This window comes from Cydia strobilella, chromosome Z, assembly GCF_947568885.1.
Source record: "Cydia strobilella chromosome Z, ilCydStro3.1, whole genome shotgun sequence".
Lineage (NCBI taxonomy): Eukaryota > Metazoa > Arthropoda > Insecta > Lepidoptera > Tortricidae > Cydia > Cydia strobilella.
Genome location: NC_086068.1, coordinates 5,137,380 through 5,156,391, shown reverse-complemented (window position 1 = coordinate 5,156,391; position 19,012 = coordinate 5,137,380). Strand labels below are relative to the sequence as shown.

Here is a 19,012-nt window from a genome sequence, read left to right as displayed (position 1 = left end):
TAAGCGATAGTTGATTTATATAATATACATATATTCAAATTGTAATTACAGATTTGCAAAATTATTAAAATACACTCAAGAGCAAAGGGGTCGGCCGCTAATCCATACAAACGTACTCCCCATTTTCCTCTCTAGATATTAATATTATGGAAAATATTTTTTCATAATTTGATGTATATATATTAACCATAGGGGCATAGCTATACAACAAATTGTGTCAAAATATTTTCAACAATGTTAATAACCAGAGAGGAAAATCAGGACTACACGTTTGTATGAAACGGCGATTTCGCGCGGGTCCTCCACTTTCGTATTAAGTATTAAAAAAAAGAAAAAAATATTATTTTGTAAAATGGTGGCGGTATTAATTTTAGAATTTTAGAACACGACCTGATTTTCATTATCTCTAAAGGCGTGTAAATTATTTTTGGAATGTTGACTTGTAAGTAAAGCTGTTTGTGATTGTTGTTGATTTTTTCTAAGATATATTAAGCCTGTATGACAGTTGGTGAATTAGTGAGTAATCATTAGAACCTTATTTATAGATAAACGATTGTTGATTTTTAAAAATATATACCTATCTATAGTATATTATTATTTATGGAACGTTGACTTAATTGAGATTACAAATTTGTATAATAATTTAATTATACTTAAGCTTTTGTAAAATGGTGGTGGTATTATTTTTAGAATTATAAACTACATAGTTGTGATTTTCTGTACCTAACGATTACAGTTATAATTATATAGTTGAACCTCGATAGCACGAATCTCATGGGAAATGCCAAAAAATACGTGCTAACGAAGAGGATTCCTCTTGTAGAGGACACCGACTTAGAGAGGTTCTTGTGGGTTTTTGTTCGTTTTAAAGAGGTTTCGAGTTACAGAGGTAAAACGCACGAAAAATTATTAGTGTTAAAGAGGCGTAATTGTAGAAACGGAGAAAGTACAATCTTTATATCTTTTTCGAGTTATAGTCGTGAAGGGAATAGTTGGTTACTTCGTCTTGTGAGGTTAAATATTTCGAGTTATGGAGGTTTTGGACTATGAAGGAAAGGGAATGGCATTGGCATTTTATTTCGCGTTAACGAGGAATTCGCCTTATCGAGGTTCCACTGTAATTTCATGGAAGTTTTTGATTTTCGTAAAACAATTATACAAAAAAATGTATTAAAAAAAAGTTAATTATAGTCATGTTAGCAGGTATATAAAAAATGATGATTTAAAAATAAAAGTTGTCGATTTAGTTAGCCACAACTATAAACATATTTTATATACCTAACAAAGGCAATCTTATATCATGTTGATTTTGCAAAAAGACATACACTTACATGTTTTTTTTTATATTTACCTATTTATAATTACCTAATAATTATGGTCTAAAGAATAAAAATAATTTACATACAAAATTAGTTATGATTTCTTACCTTATTGTTATTCCCAACATCTCCAGAGGCCCTTCTAAATATGTGTTTCTTCTTTATTAGAGGCGATATTTTCCTTAAAAGTTCTTCAAAACACGACACATACATTCGAAAATTGTTATGAAATTTATTTTCAGTCATCTTCAATGCCTCGTATTTTCTTTTGAAATGATATCCATCATCATTCATGACATGAAGACATGGGTTTACCCAAAATTTTCTTTTCAATTGCTTCTTATTTCTGCGCCTTCTTAATAACAGTCAAACACTGGTAGTCGAATTCTTTACTACTTATGCAGCGCGGCGCCGCATGCGGTGCCGCGACGACGGACGCGGCACCGCATGTCGCACCGCCTAATTTTTGCGTTGCGGCGGGCGGCACCGCGCGCGGCGACGCGCAACGCTTTGCGACACCGCGCGCGGCGACGCACGACGCACCGCAAGTTTTTGCGTTGCGGCGGGCGGCGCCGCGCATCGTTTTGCGGTACCGCGCGCGGCGTCGCACGACGCACCGCCAGATTTTGCGTTGCGGCGAGCGGCGCCGCAGATTTCTGCGTTGCGGCGGCGGCACCGCAAAACGCGCCGCGTTGCGTCGGCGACGTCGCACCGCGTACATGTGGCCAGGCCCTTATTTGTAAATTTGTTCGTTAGAAGCGTGCGTGCCCTTTGACCGCCAAGCCAAACGTCCATTGAGGCGGGCGGCTTTTATACACGTTTTAATACAGTTTTTTATAAAAACATGTAAAAAAGCCATGAAAAAAATTACACGAAGAAAAAACTATTATTTACACTTTAACCAGAACCTAAAAAAGGTTGGCTCGATAGAAAAATCACAATAACATGTCTGATTTTCTTTTATATTCAGTATGTATATTGTTACCTTGCATACCACGGCAGTGTCATTTTAGTACAAAATAGCGAGCGAATTTCACATTCCCATACAAACGGAGTTTCTTTCTCATTTTAAAACTGCGTGTTGGATTGTAATGAAACTTTGCACATACAATGGTATGAGGGATATTTATTTTTGTAATTAGTTTATAAAGCTCTAGTATATAAGACAAACGAAATAGAGCAAAAATAAGTTTTGCATGAAAAACTGAAATTCGCTGTATTTTTTTTACTTTTGTATCTGAAGCTACATAAATTAATTACGGTCCTATATACCTTATCCTATTGTAAGTAAACGTTTCAGAGCAATCTAGCTAGTGGTTTTAAAATGAGAGCGTAACTACGTTTGTATGGAGAACCGAGCTTGCCGGGGACTTAACAACAGAAGTATATATTCAGAGTAATTGAGATAAATGGTATAAACGCCAAATCGCACGCAACGGCCAAATCTTCCGTCGCAAGTTTCGCGCGACGCCATATCTTTTGTCCCCGTCAAATGTCATGGATTTACGCCTCTCAAAGTAATACAAATAAATTAAATTATAATAGAAAGAAAACATATGAAACATTCGCATATGCATTTATACATATAGTTACCGCTAATTGACATCATCTGCCGCAGCTCTGTAATGGCCTTACCTGTAAAAAAAAGTTTAAGTAAGTAAAAATCATTTAATCATTTCTCTGATCATTCTAATAGCTTAACATAAAAAACCGGACAAGTGCGAGTCGGACTCGCGCACCAAGGGTTTCGTACTTTTTAGTATTTGTTGTTATAGCGGCTATCAAGGTTCATGAGATACAGCCTGGTGACAGACAGACGGACAGACGGACAGTGGAGTCTTAGTAATAGGGTCCCGTTTTTACCCTTTGGGTACGGAACCCCAAAAAGATATGTATGTCTCCTATATTAGATATACACGGTGGCTAAAAAATAGTGCATTCCCGTTGCCAGGGTGGTTTTGGGATTATACTGAGTAACTTTTACTATGGGACCCACCCCGAAATCGCGAAAACCGGGTAGTACGAAAAACTCGCGCGGCTAGAAGATGTTGATGACAACTTTAGCCAGTCTTCTCCGAGACCACGGGGACAAGGCCGTCCTCGAAAGGTCGGAGGTAAATCTTAAAATTTAATTATACGTCTTCTAATTTTTTAGTTAGTAAATTTGGCGGCGGGGCATACCTTAGGGACCTAACAAAGGCGGAATAAGGAGGCGAGACTAATGGGCTCTAAAACATCTGAGTCACTCCGTGAAAATTTTCTTGGGTCTTCCAAACTAGGGTAGGTTTGGGTAGGGGCCCGAAAAGTTTTCATTTCATTGGGTTTTGATTAAGTTCCAACCCCTCCCAAAACGAAAATCCTCGATCCACATCCACCATTGCTACATAGAGAACACCCATGACTCAGGAACATACATCTGTGGTCGTCGCACAAATAAGAACCCTACCGGGATGCGAACCCAGGCCCATTGGCTTCAATATACGGTCGCACTAGCATCTCTTGAGCGTCTAGTCAGCGCTATGGAAAATGGCGTCGCCGCGCAGTTGCGCCAATGTTGCGTCGCGCAGCAGCCATAGAGTGGACTGGACGCTCAGGAAACGCTAATAGTGTGGGGTGGCCCATAATGTTTGTGTTCTAACTAGATAGGTAGTATAGTGATGCTTTAAAAAGAATACAACTGACTTTTATTAATTAACAATAAAAAACGATAAAAAATCTCATTGATGGAATTTTTATTCAGACGAATGTCAACGTCTGGCCGGCAGGGCCTTAAACCCGCCCAAGGTCACCCGGTCAATGCCGAGTTATGACGAAATCGTAACGTCTATTATTCGAAATTCGAATGCCTAAGCGTGGGAAGTGGGTAAGGTGCCCAAATTTTTATATCACAGAGGCCAATTTGAGCGTACAATTTTACATCAAAAAATGATCAGGCCAATTCGAATATGCACCTGAAATCAAACCAATATTTGAATTATATTAGAATCATATCAGTTAGCCGTCATTCGCGCGTTCATTTCGCTTGTCCGTTCATGTATTAGTGCGAGCTGTGCAAGCGATAGATACGCCCGCGCTAATGACAGCTAGCTAACTGATATTAATGATATGATTCCATTCGATTCAAATATCGGTTTGATGTTAGGTAAGGTTTGATGTCGGTTTGGTGTCGAATTAGCCTTGATGTCATTTAGTTATCGCGCGTACATTTCGCTCGTACTTGTCCGTACATTAAGACCGAGACGCACGGCTAATGCTGGCTCAAAAAAATCTTCATAAAGTAACACCTTCGCAATAATACATTTTCAATATTAAATTAAATAATAGTTTGTGGTACACTTTATTTTTGCAATTTTTCTTCATAAACTGGTGTAATAGGTAGGTATTCGGCCGAATATCGAGTATTCGGAAAAGTGGCGGAATAGGCCAAACACCGCATAGTTGCCAAACATTCGTGGCTTCTCTAATTATATAAGTTTTGGCAAAAATTTCATTTTTGGTACAAGCTTTTATCGCTGACTGTACTTTTCTAAACACAGGCAACTTCGAGACAATTATAAAAACCCCAAACACAATTAGGTTGCATTGTTTTATCACAGAGTTCCTATGGCCACCTCCTGCCTCCATCATCAGATCAGCTCGATGTTACCATAATATTGCATTGTCACCCGACTTACATATGTATGCAAATTTTCAGCTTCATCGGAAACTTAACTTGCAATATTTGACCCGTACATACATACATATAGACATAGGTACATTGCAAGTTAAATAAAAGCTTGTAAAAATGTAGCCATTTTCAACTAAAATAATATTATTGTCGCTTGTCAGTAAGGCGCTATTTACATATAGCTTCAGTTAGAAATCAACCGTATCGACAAGTGACAATGTGGTAAGTACCTTTTGGTTGAAAACATCACAAATGTAGCCCGTCTATCCCAGTAGAAGATACAGATTTGTAGATTGATCTATTTCGGGTATTGTAAATATAGATTTGGATCAGCCATGGTTGATGCAAACATTTAATATTTCAATCAAATCTGACTGAAATGGGTTGGCCTAACGTAAAAGTGGGCCTAACAAATTTTAACGAAGGCAGTATATTCCCATTAGTTCCCGCCCCACGTTTCCGGCGCCGCCGGCGGGGACAAATGAGAATGCTTTATATGAATGCATCTATTCCCATTCTTTCCCAGTGGCAAACGGGAATACACAATTTACTCACCTAAAAAATTCTAAGCGATGTGGAATCATTTCACACTGCTTTTTAGGGTTCCGTACCCAAAGGGTAAAAACAGGACCCTATTACTAAGACTCCGCTGTCCGTCTGTCTGTCCGTCTGTCTGTCACCAGGCTGTATCTTACGAACCGTGATAGCTAGACAGTTGAAATTTTCACAGATGATCTATTTCTGTTGCCGCTATAACAACAAATACTAAAAAGTACGGAACCCTCGGTGGGCAAGTCCGACTCGCACTTGTCCAGTTTTTTATGATCTTACTAGCGACCCGCACGGGTAGTTCAACTAATTTACACAAAACCTTTACAAATTATACATATAAACCTTCCTCTTGAATCACTCTATCTATTAAAAAAAACCGCATCAAAGTCCGTTGTGTAGTTTTAAAGATCTAAGCATACATAGGGACAGACGGACAAATTGTACAGAATTTCGTGCTATTTTTTTTTATGAATTAGGAGGCAAACGAGCAGATGGATCACCTGATGGTAAGCGATTACCGCCGCCCATGGACATCCGCAACACCAGAGGGGTTGTAAGTGCGTTGCCGGCCTTTAAGATCCGGAAATACCGCAGGATATTAAAGATATCTTCTTTCTTTCTTTTTCCCCTAGCGCCCTCTGTACTGATTAATTAGCATTTTTAACCACAATAAGTACCACGACCTAATCGTTTTGTTTCCATTCTACACGATTACTTTCTAAAGTTAGTAAAAACGGCAGTCACCTATTTAGTAAGCAGAAGTTACGTTAACATGATCACAGTATTATGTTTATTTAACATATTGAACAGGTTTATGTTAATTTCACAAACACGTTTCGAAACCTTGACATTCGTTGACGCATAGGAAAAGTAATTTTTATTCATAGACATTTCGTCGAGGAGTTTTCAACCAAGGAGACAGGATCATTTTATTGCCGGGAGATACAAGCAAGATACAAGGCGGTTAGTTTACAGAGAACCTATTTTATTTTTTATTCAGAGCCCACTGTGTCCCACTGCTGGGCAAAGGCCTCCCCCCTCTTTTGGACAAGCGCATTGGACAAGCGCGGAAGGTTAATTGTCTAAACCCCCCCCCCCCTCTATTATTATGAATACAGAGAACCTACCGACGCAAATCCGAAATTTCGCTATCTGCCTCTTTATTCATTTCATTTATTTATTTTTCATTCAATAAGCACTAACAGCTAAACTTTACGTGCTAATTGGCATTACAATTAATACTTAATGGCTAACATGCATTAATTGCTAAAAACAAAAAGATAGACATACAAATTGCAACTTAACTTAAGCAAATAAGATTTTATTAATTCAAACCGGAATAAATGTCATATACAAAACACACATTACATTTGTTACATAATTATTTTTAAGAAAAAACAATTAAAACAAATTAATAAACTAAATTAAATGTCAACTGTAGAATTTTAAATAATAGCTCCTACTCCTATAAGGGTTCCGTTTTTCCCTTTTGAGGTACGGATCCCTAAAAACCTGAAAAACGTTCATATAAAATAAGTCGGCGTTCAGATAAATTGAGGGTTCGGATAATCGGTTACGTGTTTGGGCGGCTGCCGTTCCTCAACCCAACGGAGCGGCAGCTGACGTCAACGAGGGTTTATTACGCATCGCCATTCGTTAGTGTCTCCCTACATATGTCGACGCGGAATTGGAGAAAGCCGATATTTCTATCTATAACCTTTGTCTGCGCAATAAGAGCGAAACAGTCATTTGGCTCGGCTCGCATCGGCAGACGCCTGCCGTCTCTGCGCAGACATAAAGGTTCTTTCTATCGGCTCTTGCCGATTCCGCGTCGACATATGTAGGGAGAACCATATTCGCACTAAAAGACTACAATAAAACAACTAATATTCCAAAACGCTATAATGTCCCGCGTCAAAATACCCGGAAAACAGCAAATGCCTCTCAACAGGGCCGTGTCCGTAATCTATAGTCCTGCCGCACCCGTTTCTGTGCACTTTGAACGTGTAATCTCTATATACCTCGCTGGCCGAATGTATCTCGACGTGACCGGCGTACTCGCCGTCTCTGGCCATGAGCCGGGAATAGTCTTCGGCACTCTCTATCCCGCAACCGTAGGAACGGTCTCCTATTATGAAGTCTTTGTATCTGTGCCAGTTTTTGACAACTGTGTCTATAACCTTCATGCGGACTTCTCTGTGACGCTCTTGGTTGTGGTAGACGCAGTAGGCGATTGAGCGGAAGAGGCAGTTGCCATCGCCGCGGATTGAGACGATACGCATTTTATATTCCTATAAGAAGGGGATTGTTATAGCATAGACGATTTAAACGAAGGTATATATTTTATGCGTAGGAATTTCATGATCTGGCGGGTTTTACGATCGGCCGAAGACATACAAGCTACGGCAGGACTAGCCTGGATTATAGTGTAAATCTTCTCAAATGATTTTTACGCCTAATCTATTAAATAAAAGCCATTGTTTTTTTTTTTTGCGAGTGGTGGGCTACCGTGTCTGAGCGCGTGTCAAAGCAACAGTCGTTTAAAAAGCGGCTGTATCGTTGTAGTTTTAAGGTTCAAATTTAAGTACTACATATACTTAAATTTTAACCTGCATGTTTTGGCAATGTAGGACCATCGACCACCTAAATGTAGGCGAGCGCTCATATTATAACATATATTTGAACCTTAAAACCACTCGATACAGTCATTATTTAAACGACATTGTTTCTTTGGCACGCGCTCAGACACGGTAGCCCACCGCTCACACAAAAGAAACAATGGCTTTTGTTTAACAGATTAAGGTCTTAGGCGTAAAAATCATTTGAGAACATTCAGACTATAACTATAGTATTTTACGTTGGTCGGTACGATCGTTGAAGTAAAATTGTGACATAACAAGTCGATTCCGCACGCACACATAGCGTGGTCCGACTTATGCCTCCTCTACACGATGAGCCATCATACTGGCCAACTAGGATGGACCAGCGTGTAGAGGGTAGTGGTGTCAGGTGGTTTATGGCGCGGCGGAATGGCGAAGGGATGGCCACGGTGACGGTTTTTCGTCCATGCAAAGTAGTGGGCATCTGGCCCATTCCATAGTGCGTGCTCTCAACCATCGCATGGCCATCTCGCTGGTCCAGCTCTGGGCCATCGTGTAGAGGAGCCATAATAGATACTCCAGATTTCCTATACTTGCTCTATAAATAAATATCGCCATAAATATTGATCGTGCAATATTCGTTCAAGTTAATTTAAGTATGAAGGTTGAACATGTCACTTGTTACAACTACAACCTTTTTCACAAACAACATTCAAATATTACAAATGAAATTGTCAAAATATACATTACCTTTTCGACCGAAATAATCTAGATTTATCTTCACTTTTATCAATAAACATAACTTTTTAATCCTTGCCTTAAAATAGCTTGAAACTTCCTAATACATAATATTTTATACGAGAATTTACCAATATTACTTTTCGCATTGTTATTTACATAGACATGTCAGTGGTTGCGTCATTTATGTCAATGTCTAGGACAACTGTCATTTAGTCATCGCCTCAATGGCTGTGATGAGTCATTTGGAGTCATTATTGAATGATAATCATGATTCTCTGGTGGAGATTCACAAGTGCCTTTCATAGTTATATAATGGGGTTCATAGTGAGTGACTTCGTAGAAAACAGACACGACTTCATTTTAATTTGAATATATGTATCGGTAAGTCCCAAGTTTTATAGAATTAATTTTTTTTTAGTAAGCAGTACTGCGTAGAATCTGAAAACGAATTATTTTCGAGATTATAAAGTAGAAGAAAGTGAGTAAATATATTTAAAGTACATATAGTGCTCCGTTACGATACCCTGTGCTATAATAAGCACATTACGTAACTACGTCGAAAATTTAAAGGGCCATATCTACAAACGTTGTACAGTCAAGTGTAAAATATCGGTGCACTCGTCATAGTCAAAAATATGTCCCATAGCTCTTATGTCAGCGAGTTAAGGACTATAGGACATATTTTTGAGTAATTGTTTGAACCCATATTTTAACACTTGACTGTACGATTCTTCTTCTTCTTCTTTTTCTAGGGGCTATGTAAGGCTCCAGAGCCTATGTATCACTGCGACCATCTCTGATCTATTGTGATCGCCACCTACTACAACTCTCGATCCAAACCTGCAACTTCGAACAGCTGCAGGATCTTTTTGGTTTCGAGAGACTTTAACTCCTCCGGGCGCAATATATGTCCACCCAGGATCAAGTCACGAGTGCGCATTAGGCAGGGGCACTCTGTGAGGATGTGTAGGGGCGTCTCCTCTGCCTCCATACAGAGTCTGCACCGCCCCATGTCACGTTTCCCCATAGTGTGCATGTGCTTATTTAGGCCGCAGTGCCCGGTAAGCACCCTGACCAAGTTGCGCAGTTGGTTCCTAGGCAGCGCCAAGGCGCTCGAAGACGCCTTTTTGCTGAAGGCCTTGATAAGCGCTTTGGAATGGTTCAACCCTGGTTTTTCCCTCCAGAGTTGAATGGTTTTGTAGTGACAGTAGGTCTTTAGGGTGAGCCGCGTTAGGCTTCTGGGAATCCCACAAAACGGCTCAGGACTGTAGTTCTTCCCCTTTGACTGTACGATACACGTGCTAATTGAAGGCCGTGTCATCGGTTTTATATATATCACTGTCACATTTTTGTTTATAGTGTCACATAATAAATAACCGGGTAAAGTTTGATTAAAAGTCCGAGTGAGAGGTTACTTTGGGAATTAATTGTATCGAGCGAAGTGTCGTAATTCGTGTATCGGAAGCTGTGTTATTAAAGATAATATAATCAAGAACTACATGTATTTTTCCCACGTCCATGAATATCAGCCTCTCTTAGAACAATATGATCATATAAGGAGATTTTTCGCCTTCTGGCTTACGGTCGTGATTTAAATTTCGCCACTCGTTGCGAATTTCGCACTTGTATCGTAAATAACTATAAAAGTATGTGCACCGTAAAATATGGACTTCAATCGCCAGTTTCTACTGTCTAATATTGTGGGAAACATACATTATATATAGATATGAATCACACCTACTGGTACTAAGAAATTATGAAATCAGCTGATTTCATTTTACGGTGTAGTAAAATACCTAACGGGTACTTAATGATAACAGCTCATTGTATTTGTTTGCGATGATTATATTATTATGCGAAAAACTAATTAAACTTTATCTAAAGAGGCATAAAGCTCAAAATCAAGTGGGAAATTGAATGCTAAGTACTTAGATATGTATTAAAAATGTATGTTCTTTTGATATAGTATCTAGCTTATAAATTATGTAAGGCGCGAATTATTATCAAGCATTTTAAAACTAAATAGGGTATATTACTGCAATGTTCTGCCACCAGAGTGCAGCACTAGCCTTTTTAGTAAACCATAGAGTAACTTATACATACTGTACCTTTAACAGGTTTTTGACAAGTTTACAGAGATAATAAAATATGACATTGATGCATCAAGGCGGTTTGTTTACAGAGGACCTACCGGGAGGCTCGAATCTGAAATTCCGCTATCTGCCTCTTTATCGCTCGAATATGCAAGAGTGACAGAGATGTTAGAAAACAAAAGATTTTCTTGTTTCGCGATAGACCCACAGATTGTGGTTGTGGCGCCACCTACGCAGAGATTCGCGTTCCCCATTGAACAAGTATTTGAAATGTAGACTTCATAGTTAACATAAAGATTATTATAGGTACCTACTTAACTTACATGACTCATGACAAACCATTATGCTATATATGTAAATGCTAGTTAGTCAACGAAGTACAATAACTATTGAAGACTGACTTGAGCTCAAAAATGACCCCACGGCTACTGTGCTGAAAACGAACCGTGCTGCGCGGAATTTGACAGCTTTAGTACTTAGTACGACTTCGGGCCTTTGCGATTCGTTGAGTATGAGCGACTAGCATGAGCATGGGCAATCAGCCGGGCTAGCACATGATTGACGATAAAGTATGTCGCGACATAGGCTACCCGTCCCTCTTTAATTCATGCAGTTAGTAAAAGACGGGTAGTCTATCTCGCGGCGAGATACTGTCGCGCCAATCATGTGCTCTGTGCTCGGCCTACTGCGGCTGGTTGCGTCGCGGTCGTCGCGGGTACAAGTTTTTATGTATACTTCAAGGTTTGATCTAACGTTTGCATGCTTCTAATATATAAACGGCTGGCAGTGTTAGTATCTTATGGGTCCTAAATAGTTCCTTGGCGGGGTGATCGAACAGTTTGTTGGAGATTACACGATTTACACAAACGAAACCGTCAACGCCATCTATCCGAGTGTAGGCCAAAGGTAGTGGCGCCATCTGATCGAGAATCAAATTTTCTTAATTTTCGAGGCAGGTTTTTTCCTTACTGTATCTATTTAGTACGGAGTTATATCTATAGATTAGTATATGTTATTATACCTATATCTTTGATAAGACTGACTCGTGAGGTTAGGACCGCGAATTTTGTAGCGAAATTAAACAAGGGGTTCCTTGTCTTCATGTGACGGAAGTGAAGTCACATGATGCCACAAATATCTATCTAAGACTCTTTGTTTTACAAAGAAAAACAAATTAATTAAAATTATTCCAGAAATTAGTGGATGATAACAAAGATATTCCCTGTTTAAATTTCAGTATCTTTAAGGATATATGGATAACCTTTAGGGTCAGCCAACGTGTTGGTTGACAACAAGGATATTACTTGTTTAGGTTTCGACGCCTTTTAGGATAACCTGTAGACTCAGCTGCGCGTTAATTAGAATATTCGAGTGCGCAAAAGTCGTGAAATACGGAGTATGGTAATAATAATATAAGCCTTTTATTCAGACATTCTTTTTTTACAAATTGAGTTTAAATATTATTATACACAACTTATCCAAGTATAAATTTAACATAATATTAATGTTTCAGACGACATCGGTTTTGGTTTGGTCTGTGTGCCGCTTGGCAAAGGCCTCTTCCATCCCTTTCCATTTTTCCCTGTCTCTCGCCAGTCTGGTCCAATGTCTCCCTGCGAATTTTACAATTTCGTCTTCCCATCTCATTTTTGGTGGTCCTTGTTTTCTTTTTCTATCTTTCAGGAACCACCATATAATTCTCTTGCTCCATTTTTCTTTGCCCCTGATCGTATGTCCTGTCCACCTCCATTTGAGTGTTTTAACTTTAATGGTTACATCTTCTACACGTGTTTTAGATCTAATGTACTTGTTCCTGATTCTCTCAATTTAACTCCAATCATACTTCTTTCCATGGACCTTCTGTCAAAGGTCAAAGGAGTATGGTACATAACACTATATCCTTTCCCACAGCTCAAATTATCCTCATACCAAGATTCATCTAAATCGGGTCAGCGGTTATTGATTCCCCATACAAATTTCCACCCCCCTTTTCACCCTCTTGGGGGTGAGTTCTGGGATAAAAATAATCTATGTCCTTCCCCGGGACTCAAACTATCTGTATACCAAATTTCAACTAAATCGGTTCAGCGGTTTAAGCGTGAAGAGGTAACAGTCAGACAGACACACTCGCATTTATAATATTAGTATGGATTTGTCGGAGACGGTCGAACGCAGGTTGTTGCGGGAAACTTGCGCGCGCGCACACTAAAACAATCAATAAAAAATATTTGCCGAATATTCGGCACTTTAACCGAAGAATTCGGTACGAACATTGGAAAACTTGCCGCATATGCCGAATACCGTATAATTGCCGAATATTCGGCTTATCTCTAGTTACGATATATTTGATCACTGGCCGTCACTATGCTGACTGTACGTCTCCATTCTGTATGAAACACTATGTACAGTCAGCAGCAGAAGTTGCTAAGCGGGCGAGGTGTTCAAAATGATCTTGACGCGATATTGTTGTTAAGAGAATAGGAGCGTGTCAAAGTAATTTTAAACACCTCGCCCGCTTAGCAACTTCTGCTGCTTACTGTACCTAATATATTCTGTTCTGCATAAAACATTGATGCATGCCAGGAGGACTCGTCTCCATAACTCTTTACACCATTTTAGGTCTTACGCCAATACAATTACAGTGTAAAATCGCGTACACAGAAACGAGTTTGTCACTACGAGTATTGCTCATAGTAGTCGCAAACCGACCTAACGACCGGGGTCATATCACTATCTCTTTCACCCTACCTACGACCACGCGAGTGTGAATGAGAAGTTTTACGACCCCGCGGTCGTCAGTTTGGTTTGCATATAGTATGTATGTATATCGCAGCGTCTTACACAAGCGAACAACTAGCGAACGCGAAGCGAAGCGGCGCGGCGCGGCGCGGCGGGCCCACGGCGTTCGCGTTCGCAACGAGATCGCCAACGTATGACACTTCTATAAGTATCAAAGGATTCACCCCGCACCGCATCGCTTCGCTTCGCGTTCGCGTGTTATTCGCCTACGTAGTACACTGCGTAATTCTGTGTCCCTAGTGTCCCTACATAAAACATTGATGCAAGTCAGGACTCAGGACGCGTCTTCATAAGGAGTTATACTAGTTTATACCATTTTAGGACTTACCTACGCCTTTTATATATTATACATTTTCATTTTTAGCTTTAGTCGTGTGTCGATAGATGGCAGTAAATTTATTGTGACTACAAAATTTACTATGACAGTAACCCTCTATCTTATCTATTACTCATTGACTATACAGTTTAAAATCGCATACAAAGAACTATCGGCTCAATTCGAATAATGCTTATGCGATCACAGCGATACGATACCGATCTGTCAGTGCCAAGTGACGTTTTTGGTAGAAGAAATGTCACTTTTGACCCTGACCAGGGGTGCGAAACTCCTCGCTTCGAGCAAACTCAACTCCGTTCGGCTCAGCATTGCTCCGAGCAATTATTAGGGTTAGCACAGATAAGATAATGACTTGAATTTTGACAACCCTAACTAGCCGAAAGGAATAGTGCCATATATTAGAAAGGGATAGCATAATTCGACCCTGAACCGCTGTCAAACTTCGGTTTTGTAGGAAGTTTCCTTTCTGTACGGTAGTACTATTATTTATTCTGTGCCCTGACATCGGTATCGTATCGCTGTGACGTCTTATAAGCATTGTTCGAATTGGGAATGAGTTTTGCTTAGTGGTACTTCACCGTGACTGGGTCAAGTAAACTTCGACCTTACTACGATAACCTACGGTCTTATTCGGAGTAAACAAACTTGTTAAACACACAATATCAACTTTAAGTGAAGGTGTTAAGGATTAATTTAGAATGCAAGCTAAAGGTATTTATAATTAGTAGTGTGATTCATATTAAGGAGAATGTGTTTGAAAACAATACAGTTTAATATTAATATATATGTTATGGAAAGCGATAACGGCGAAATAATGTGTTGTTAAGATTATACAAGGTATTTTTGTTGAATTCCGATAACTGGTATATCGTGTGAACACATCGAATGACATTCAAGATAAGTATCTGGTGTTGTAAGAATATTTTGTGTTAAGTCCCCGGCAAGCTCGGTTCTCCATACAAACATAGTTCCGCTCTCATTTTAAAACGACTAGCTAGATTGCTCTGAAACTTTGTACTTACAATAGGATAAGGTATATCTATGTCTGTAATTAGTTTATGTAGCTTCAGATACCATAGTTAAAAAAGTACAGCGAATTTAAGTTTTTCGTACAAAACTTTTTCTCTATTTCATTTGTTTTATATACAAACTAATTATAAATATAGGGGGCATATTTCATCCGGACCTGGTAGGGTAGTGCGAACAGGGAACATACTCGTATCACCATTTTGCTGACTCCAAACCGCACTATTCAGTTTTATTTATGTACCGATTTCGATGCGGTATTTTTTACTTGAAAGCGAGTTTTCTTGCGGTGATTCTATGCTATGTTTGATAGAAATCGATCAGCAGTTTGAAGCCCTTTTCCAAAATGATATAAGGCAGTTTTGGCATGAAATTGATTTTTTTGGCATATATACCGTAGGGGGGTTTTTAATTTTTTAATTTAATAGGTATCTCGATATGGGACCTGCACGAAACTCGGCTAGCTCCGAAACCTAGGTCTTAGCAAAGATAGATATAACTCCGTAATAGATTGATACGGTGTAAGGAAAAAACGTGCCTCGATAATCACGAAAATTTGATTCTCGATCAGATGGCACCACTAGCTTTGGCCTACTCTCGTATAGAGGGCGTTGACGGTTTCGTTTGTTATTCATAATTTTAACGCATATCAGTAAAGGACATGGGTCAAAATCATATAAAAATAATTAATGCAAATAAAAAAATCATTTATCCATATTTAAATACATTTTAACGTATTTTTATAAAGTGCCGCTACATACAGTACCGCTCTATCCTATTATATCCTCTTTGGTCTTAGGTACATAATATAGTGTTCAAAGATGTAGACAAGTAACCTCATTTAGCGTGATTTAATTCCGACGTCAATATATAATTCCGTACATATGGAGCTTGCAGGCGAGACTTTGACCTGATTAATTTATTTAGGTTGCCTAGGCGTGGGAATATATACTATACATAGATTAGTTAGGTTTTCTGGTACAAGGTACAATCAGACTTGAATTGTTAAGGCGGTTCCCTGAGCCAGAAGACGAAAAATCTCTTTATATCCTCCTAAGACCCGGGCTTTTAAAGTATTAATTGTTAGAAAGACCGAACTAGCTTTTAATAGAACAAAATGGCAACCATTTTTAAGTCCTGACGATTTGAAAATTACAGGTCTCGTATGAACGAACTACCTATTAAAAGAACAAAATCAATTTTTAAACTTTATTGCGATATTTCAGACCTAAACGCCATTATCTTAGTGTTTATATATTTGTTCCTGTCACACGCGTTGAATGAAACGAAACCAAGTCGCCATATTTGTTCCTAGTGGCCAGCAAAAGGGGACAATGGCAGCATGTGGGAAACAACGTAAGTAAATCCATTAATACTTCATAGTAATATTGGTATTTCTTGCAATTGAAATTGTGTTTTTTTCTAATGAATTAGTAATATTTAACTGTAATGTATTATTTTTGACAAACATGCGACGTAAACGATGTTTTTGCAAGGTAATTTAATTTGTTCTTTTAAAAGTGAGTTCGGTTAATAAATGGTATTTCATTCTAGTGCTACGCAACGTGGACATAGTGCAGCTTCTCAATGAATCTGAAATAAAAGACTGAGGATGGCGAAGGGTCGACTTATCAAGACCCTGCAATAGACGTAGTTTCTGGTCAACATAGCGATGATCATTATTGATTCGGACTCGTCTAGCTCAGAAAATAAATATTCTTCTGACTCGGAAAATGAGGCTTACCCTTCTACCAGCAACCGTCGGGCCAGGACAACGTTGAGGAGTTGAGAAGCGAAGCTTTGTGCGTACGCGTGGTGAATTTCTGATTTGGTCAAGAAAATAAAACCAAATAACCAATTACCCATGCTGTTTACCTATAATTATTACATTAACTACTACATACTAAGCACGAGAGTTCTTTAAAAAGAACAAAAGTATGGATTAGTTGACTTCGTGCAAAAACAAGTTTCTTTGTTACTGAATAATGTTTGTTCTAGCAAAAATCGTATAGTCGGGTTTGAAATAGATTAAATTGCTGCTATAAGTTCAGTACTCAATGACTATAATACTTTTGATCTTTTTAAAGGACATTCGGTTATAGTGACATCTTCTGCGTAGCAATACCCAGGACTCAATTATGAACGCCATTTTGTTCTTTTAGCAGGCACTTGGGACTTAGGAGGATAAGATCATGTTTTTCTAAGAGGCGTTGATATTCGTAGACGTAGAAAAAATATATGTAGTTCTTGACTATATTATCTTTAATAACATAGCTTCCGAATTCCGATACACAATTTATGACACTTCGCTCGATACAATCAATTCCCAAAGTAACCTCTAACTCGGATTTTTAATCAAACTTTACTCGGTTATTTATTATGTGATACTAAAAACAAAAAAAGAAGAAAAACAATCTTCACTCAAATGGTAATTTCATAGCTTTCGAATTTCAATATTGTAAGGTAACGTTTTTAAAATAAATAAAAATCGACAAAATTCGATCAAAATTGACACTTGGCGCGCATGATCTTTCCCGTTCTTTCTTGCGAAATGTGGCTATGCCTCCGGAATGCTTCTTACTAAATAGTCATGGTTTGTGATTGTGACATATAGAAACTCAAATATGCGCGTATTCCCAGAGATAAGACCTAGCTAGACCCCCCCCCCGTTTTTTCGACCCCGAAAACTCCTATATAGCAAAATCCATCGAAGTCGTTAGAGCCGTTTCCGAGATCCCCGAAATATATATATCTATACAAGAATTGCTCGTTTGAAGGTATAAGATAAATTGATCCCGAAACCTATAGTCTGCATCTTCTCAAATGATTTTTTCGCCAAAGATCTTAATCTGTTAAACAAAAGCATTTGTTACTTTTGTGCGTGCGCGTACCCATTGTTGGTTAGCGCGTGACCATTGTGTATCAGCGAGTGGCATGCGCTCACCAACAATGTGCACGCGCACGCACAAAAGTAACAAAGGCTTTTGTTTAACAGATTAGGATCTGGCGAAAAAATCATTTGAGAAGATGCAGACTATACCTACTTCGTAAGCAGGGTCACTGTCACTATACTGACTAGGCTGACTATGTGCCATTTACAACCAAAAGGGTACTTATTGTCGCTTGTCAGTAAGGCGCTATTTCCATATAGCTTTAATTACAAATCAACCTTATCGACAACCGACAATGTGGTACCTTTTGGTTGAAAACGTCACCTATTAGGCTCCGAGGCCGCTAAACTTATTAGGTTCTTCAGAACATTCCCCATTAACAAACATCTTTTTATAACAGGTGTCACAGACAGTCCCCTATGCAGAGGATGCATGGAGATAGAAGAAACAGCCTCTCACGTGGTGCTGGAGTGCAGCGGAGTGGCCCCATACAGGGCAAAACATCTCGGATCCCCGAGAGACCTCCCACTCAACATCAAAGGTTTGATAGGTTTCCTCGAGGAGCTGGGCTGGCAGGACTAGCCCACCCCCATTTCACGCAAAATAGGCGCCAGTCGTCGAGTTGCGGAAAATCGCCCGAACTACAATACAATACAATACATTCCCCATCGTACAGACGGCAGAACAGTTACAGATAGCCAACGTCTCGTCAGCTTCTAGAATATTGCCTCAGTTCTATAAAATCATGATGAACACACAATTCCTTTCTCTACACGTCATAGTTACAGGAAACTGACCGTTGTATTATTAGATACATACAGTTTTCCTGTTTTGTGTCATTTCGGACAAAATATAACTAATACATTGGTACCTATAATATTGTCTTAGTGAAGATTGCTTGACACTTCTGGAAGTTCTGGATGATATTAGCTCAGGGCCCGGGGCCAGGGCGGCAAAGACTAAAGTGTTGATATGATCAAAGATAGA

The 19,012-nt window shown here is 39.1% G+C and overlaps 1 protein-coding gene across 3 annotated transcripts in view; it reads right to left on the bottom strand.

Moving 5' to 3' along the window:
• The window catches only part of LOC134754371 (Krueppel-like factor luna), a 111,051-nt gene that overhangs the window by 78,228 nt on the left and 13,811 nt on the right, over positions 1-19,012 (bottom strand). The window lies entirely within an intron of this gene.